The sequence below is a fragment of the Solanum pennellii genome, chromosome 7, assembly GCF_001406875.1.
Source record: "Solanum pennellii chromosome 7, SPENNV200".
Lineage (NCBI taxonomy): Eukaryota > Viridiplantae > Streptophyta > Magnoliopsida > Solanales > Solanaceae > Solanum > Solanum pennellii.
In genome coordinates, this window is record NC_028643.1 from 23,727,328 (window position 1) to 23,734,003 (window position 6,676).

Sequence of the window (6,676 nt, forward strand, 5' to 3'; positions counted from 1 at the left end):
ATATATCTCCTAAACAACAAATGAACACTCAAAGTTAAGATCTTAAGTATGGTATTTTTTTGTATCAGGTAAACAAGTTTGATTTTGTAAATAAGAAGGACAAAATCTTTTGTAAACAAGAAGTACACCAAAAAGTAAACAATCGAGATCGTAAGTGTAATTATATGCTAGATACAAGAATGTTCTCAAATAAGATGAGCATATGTGACTTAAAAACTATAAAGACATGACCCTTTAACCATAAATCCATGATAAATGATGCCACATAATAAACAGTAAAAGACAAAGATAACCACCTACCTGTTGCTTTCAACAACCTTTACAGTAGTGTTGTAATATTACATCTGCAACATTTCATCCTCCAATATCTGCTTCAAACTCGTGTTATTCCATCCTGTTAAATTTTCTGGACCAGCAGATTGTAAATGATATTGACGTGCACTGCATCTTTGTACTTGCCGGTTCTCTTTTATACTCCCCTTTTCCGTCTAATGTTTTTAGACAAAAAGATACTAGTAAATCAACATTTAAAAAAAGGTGCTCAATTCTGTCAAGTTTCTGCTACAAAGCATGACACAATTAGGTCACAATCAAATCAGTTTTTTTGCCTGATTTCAGCCGTCTACTTAAACCTTAGGTATATTGAAATTAGAAGCTCTGAATACTTGAACTATCAAAAGCTTAAATATATAAGTAGGAGCTACAAAATCACATGCACTTTCTTTAAGTATTCCTTTAACATAAATATCTCCAGTAACCCTTCTTAGAATTTTTTTTAAATATGCAAGCTTTACCTAGATGGTTCCTTTCTACCCATAAATAGTAGATAGTCTGCTTGTAATATAATGAAGATATCAGCTTTAATCATTTTATATTGTTCAACTAACCTAAGCATACCAGCCCATAGATACTTGACACACTCTTAGGCATCATAGAATTTGAGACCAAACAATATCAGTAAGTCAAAACTTAATGAAAAGGCGCTTAATCATATCGGGTTACTTCTACATAACACACATTATCTGATCAGTTTGTACAATCTATTTCAGCTCTCTACTTAAGCCATAAGTGTATTATAATTTGAAGCTTTTAATACTAGTATAGTCAAAAGCTTTAATCTGTAAGTAGGAGCTACAAAGTCATATGTTGTTTCTGTAATTTCTCCCTGTATATGCATATCTTAAACAACTTTTCTTAGAATATCCTAAAATATGCAAGCTTTACCTTGATGGTTGCTTTCTAACCATAAATGTAGATACAATCTATTAGTAATATAATAAATATTTCAACTTAATTGGAACTGCTTCTAGAATTTTTTATAGCACAACTAACCTCAACAGATCAGTCTATAGATATTTAGTATACCCTTTGGAATCATAGAAGTCGAGACCAAATGGTAGAAGTTAATTGGTAATTAAACAAAAGGTGCTCGATTGAATCAGATTCCTTCTAATTAGCATGCAGTCATGTCAGACTATGGTTAGTTTTTAGCCCCACATCATCCATTTACGTAAGCCTTAAGTGTATTTCAATTAGAATCTCTGAATACTTAAACTGAGAAATCTTAAATCCGAAAGTAAGAGCTACAAAATGACATGTAGGTTATGTATTTTTTCTGGATCACTAATATCTTGAGCAACCCATCTTAAAATAACGTTTGCTTTGCAAGCTTTAACTTTATGGTTCCTTTAATAAATGGTATACACATTCGGTTAGTAATATAATTAAGACTTCAGTTTAACTAGAACTTGTTTAAGCATTTTGTCTAGCAAATATAACCTAATCAGACCATCCCATAGACATTTGAAAAACTCTTAGGCATCATACAAAAGTTGAGTCTAAATGATACTATTAAATCGCAACATAAAAAGGTGCTTCAACGTTCTCAGGTTCATGCTACATAACATATGACCTGGTAAGTTTGTGCACCCCATTTAATGTTGAACTTAACACGATGGAAAGCTCAGAAATCACTAGACAAATAACAGGGAATGAAAGAAAGAGAATAGAAACTGAAAAATAGCGTGCAGAGAAGTTTCTAAGAACATCATTCAATAATAAGTAGCCTAATATAGACTTACAGAATTTATGGAATCCTAACCCCAGTAAACAACTAATTAGTTTCATTAAACCAATTTTTCTAAATCTAGGAAAAGAAATCTGCAATACTACAAACGAGGAAAAGCAATTATGTGCTATCAAAACAATATAGTAACAACTAACTATAAAATAACTACTGCCAAGACATAGTAAGATTAGAAAAATAAGATGATGTTGCACGACTTTAATACCTCCTCTCAACCTCAGCTCTCGCCTTAACCATGACTAGTCGCTTATAGAAACTCTCAGATTTATTAACACTTAAGCCTTTTGTGAACAAGTCTGCAATTTGTTTCAATGTTTTAATATGCACTAAGTCAATCTTTCCTTGTAACACCTTTTCCCTGATGAAATGGTAATGTATATGAACATGCTTTATCCTTGCATGAAAAATAGGATTTTCAGCCAAACTTATCGCCGACTGATTGTCACAGTACAAAAGAATTGCATAGTGAATTAGTTGTTGTAAATCCTTAATTAACATCATGAGACATACATTTTCTTGAGTTGCGACGGCTGCTACCCGATACTCTGCTTCTGTTGTTGATAACCACACTGTTGACTGCCTTTTACTGCCCCAAGAAGTTGATCTAGCTCCAAGCTTAAATACAAAGCAAGTAGTTGAACGACGACTATCATGTCTCCTGCAAAGTCCGAGTCACAGTAACAAACAAACTTTCATTCTTCACCTTTCTTATATAGTAGGCCATAACCAATGGTATTTTTCACATATCTTAGAATTCGTCGAACAACCTCCATGTGGTGCTTCTTTGGCTTGTGCATTAAGCAACTCATCACACCTATTGCAAAATAAATATCAAGCCGAGTCTGAGTTAGATAAATCATACTACCTACCAATTTTTGATACACCGTAACATCCTCTATGTCTTTTCCTGCATGTAGACACATCTTAGCATTTGGTTCAATTGGAGTTGCAACTGGCTTGCACTCCAGATTGAAAATTTTTTCATCAAGTCTCTAGAATACCTTCTCTTATGAAGAAGAGTTCCTTCTAGAGTATAACAATCTCCAGACCCAATAAATGATTTAGTCATCCAAGTTCTTCCATATGAAATCAGATAGATAAATTTTCCTTTGTTTTAACAATTTCTTCTTCATTATCACCAATTACAATCAAATCAACGACATATACTAGTACAATGGATAGATTCCCTCCATTGACCTTGAAAAACAAGCTTGAATCTGCAAATGTAATAAATAGCCACTTTGAGTTAAAAATTAAGAAATTTTACCGTACCAGGCCCTCTGCAAATGCTACAATCCATAGGGCACCCTTCACATCTTACAAACATACCGATGGTGCTTTTGGCTCTAGTAATCCAACGGTTAAGCCATGTAAATCTCCCGATCCAGATCCCCATGTAAAAATGCATATTTTACATCCATCGGCCACAAATTCCAATCTTCGCTCGCGACAAGTGTAATTAAGACTCGCACAGTTGTAAGCTTTTCCACTGGACTGAAGGTTTCGTCATAACCCAAACCATATTCTTGAGTAAATTCCCGAGCTACCAAATAAGCTTTATGCCTCTTGATCAATCCATATGTGCGGCGTTTTATTTTATAAACCCATCTGCATGATATATATTTCATATCTTTTGGCTTCAGTACAAGTTCCCAAGTTTGATTTTGTTCTAATGCGACATTCTGTTCTCCATTGAATTGCTCTTGTCCACTTTAATTTTTGAGCTGCTTCTTCAAAGCTTTTGGGTTTTTTTTCATATTTGTCTTCTATTATTGTTGCATTGACATATTTGTGGTTTTGCCTCCGAATTTGTTTTGATCTTCTCGTCTCACAATGTGGAACAACTGGTACTTCTCCTTCATTAGTTTCACCGCTTTCACATGTTGGCTGGTTGACAATTGATTGCCCAAAGTTATGAGTTGCGCCTTTTTAAACATCGACATCTTCATTTAAATGAAAATAAGTGATTTGCAACTTATTTTTCTGATCTGTTTTGTTTGGTAATCTCTTTTTCTTCAGACCACCATGAAGAGGTTTCATCAAATACAATATGTCGTGATGTATAACACCTTCAAGTGAGTCACTACATTTCCACCTTTTCTTTGATTATGATAGCCTGTAAAATACATTTAACAGATTTCATGTCAAATTTGCTACATAACTGATAATGTATAAAAACCTAGCGTACACATCCAAACACTCACAAATAATTGACATTAGATTTCATATTCCACAACTTTTCAAAAGGTGAAAGAGAACCTAACCTTCATTGAGGAAGCCTGTTGATGACATATAATGTAGTTCTCATTGCTTCTTCCCAAAAATCTTCATGCGACATTCTTGGCATGTAACATAGTGCGACATATTTCTGCTAAATGCCTATTCTTCGTCTCCGCAATGCCATTTTGCTGCAGTGTGTAGGCACAAGTACATTTATGGAGAACACCGCATTCCTCTAGGTGTTGAGAGAACTAAATTGAGTTGTATTCCCCTCTGTTATCTGTTCTTAAAAGACGAATTTTCTTGCCGACTTCTCCCTCAACACTTCCATCTCTTTAAATTTAGAAAAAAGAATCTATTTTTTCTTTCCAAAAGAAAACCCTGATATACCTAGAGAATCATCAATAAATGTCACCATGTACTTCAATCCTGCAACATCTCATAACTCGTAATAGCGAAGGAATTATCTATGAAACTAAAACTTATCATTTTAGGAAAAATAGGAAAAATCTGGAAAATTCCACAAGTGTGAGAAGTGAGTATTGGTCATTTGGAAACGGTCATAACTTCTAGCTCCGGATTAGTTAGATTCAGTTCTTTATATGGTTGTAAATCCCTTGGAGAGATCTTTCCAATACCTCCAAGTTTGCACGATTTTTATATCATATGAGGGAGATATACATTTCGCAAGTTGGCTCTTGAAGTAAGGTAAGTCTAGTTCCGAAATTTAGTAAGGGAAGACTAGTCTTTTCACCCATACATTGCCTAATTTTTTTTAATTGTTTAATTGGGGTTAAAATAACTTGGAATTAAGAATATTAATCTTATTTACGCTTAGGGATTGGGGTTTATAGAAGATAAGATGGAAAAGGAGAAAAGATCAAGAATTCATCAAGAAACGCCAAGATCTTTGAGTGGAATTCATCAGGGGTGATCCCTATTAAGGTATGTGAGATCTTTATGTGTTTGATTACTTCATCCACACACCAACTTTGTAAATTCAATGACTATTTAATAGATTGAATAAGGAACATTGAAGTTCCTCAAAAACAATGGTTGAATTCTTTTTAGTTGAGTTGTAGTATAACTTAAGTTTATTTGATTCATGTTTCCCGATTGTTTCTCGAGTCTAATATGTTGGGTATTTAGGTAATCAAGATCATAAGTGTTTAGGGAAAGATCCATGGAAGATTAGAAGGTTTAGAGATAAAAAACAAAGAAGAAATGTCAGAATTCCCGTTTGACAGACCCTGGGGCACCGCGCCTGCAAGAGCCCCTCAAGAAAGTCTATATTCGACAAGCACTGGCGCGCCGCGCCAGGTAGATACTATCAAGACAGCCTCTGTCCAGCAGTCTCTGTTGCTCTACGCCTCTTAGAGCGCCGAGGACGCCTAGAGAGCTCATTATTTCTCCATATTCTGTACTAGTTCTTAAGTAATGTACCCAAATTTCTTAGTTGATTCTGACACTCTAAGGTACATCTTAACATCATGAAATCATTCATAAACATGATATAATGAACCTTGTATCCATAATCAAATTCAAGGAAAGATAAGATAAAAGTCAAAGAAGTTAAGAGTCAAGTCTTAATGTTAAGAAGCAAGTAAAATTAAGTTCTTAAAAATATTCAAGAGTATTACACAAAAATCTGAACTTTGTTTTAAGACTCAAGATACAAGTCAATCAAAGAGTAATGAGTTGAGTAAAATTCTCAAAAGTTAGAAGGGAAATAAGTATTCCCTAAGTGTTAAGTTACAAGTTGAGCAACGAGTAAAGAGTTGAGTTTATTTCTGGAAAGTTATACGGGAACTAAGTATTCCCTAAGAGATACAAGTGTTTTCATATTTTTGAGCAAGAAAGGAAGCTAGACTTCCAACAGATCATTTGGCTAGTTTTAGTAAAGAGGAAATCATGATTCCCAAGAAAGCTTTTAAAAAGCTAAGTTTGAGCAAATTATATCAAACCAGAGAATAAGTTGTTCTTACAACATATGAGCTAATTATTTTTGGGAGTAGTATTGAGCACCGATGTGGGGCGCGAGTTCATATTAACTGAAGCCCCTATAAACCATGTAGCCAACATGGACAAATAAAGGGTCATACTTTTTAGATAATATCTTTGTGCTTTTTTACATTGATTAGTGGATCCACTTAGTAGTTTAGGTTCTATAATGGCGAGAATGTATAGGATGATCCTCTTGAAAAGTGAGGTAAGAAGTTATACCATCGTTTAGGCTCATACTGATGGTTATCTATTAGAAATCTCCCACACAAATATATTAATTTCATATGTAAGTAAAGTTGAGTTTATTATTGCATATTATTTGACGAACTAACTTTATTTACGGTTTCATATATATATATATATATA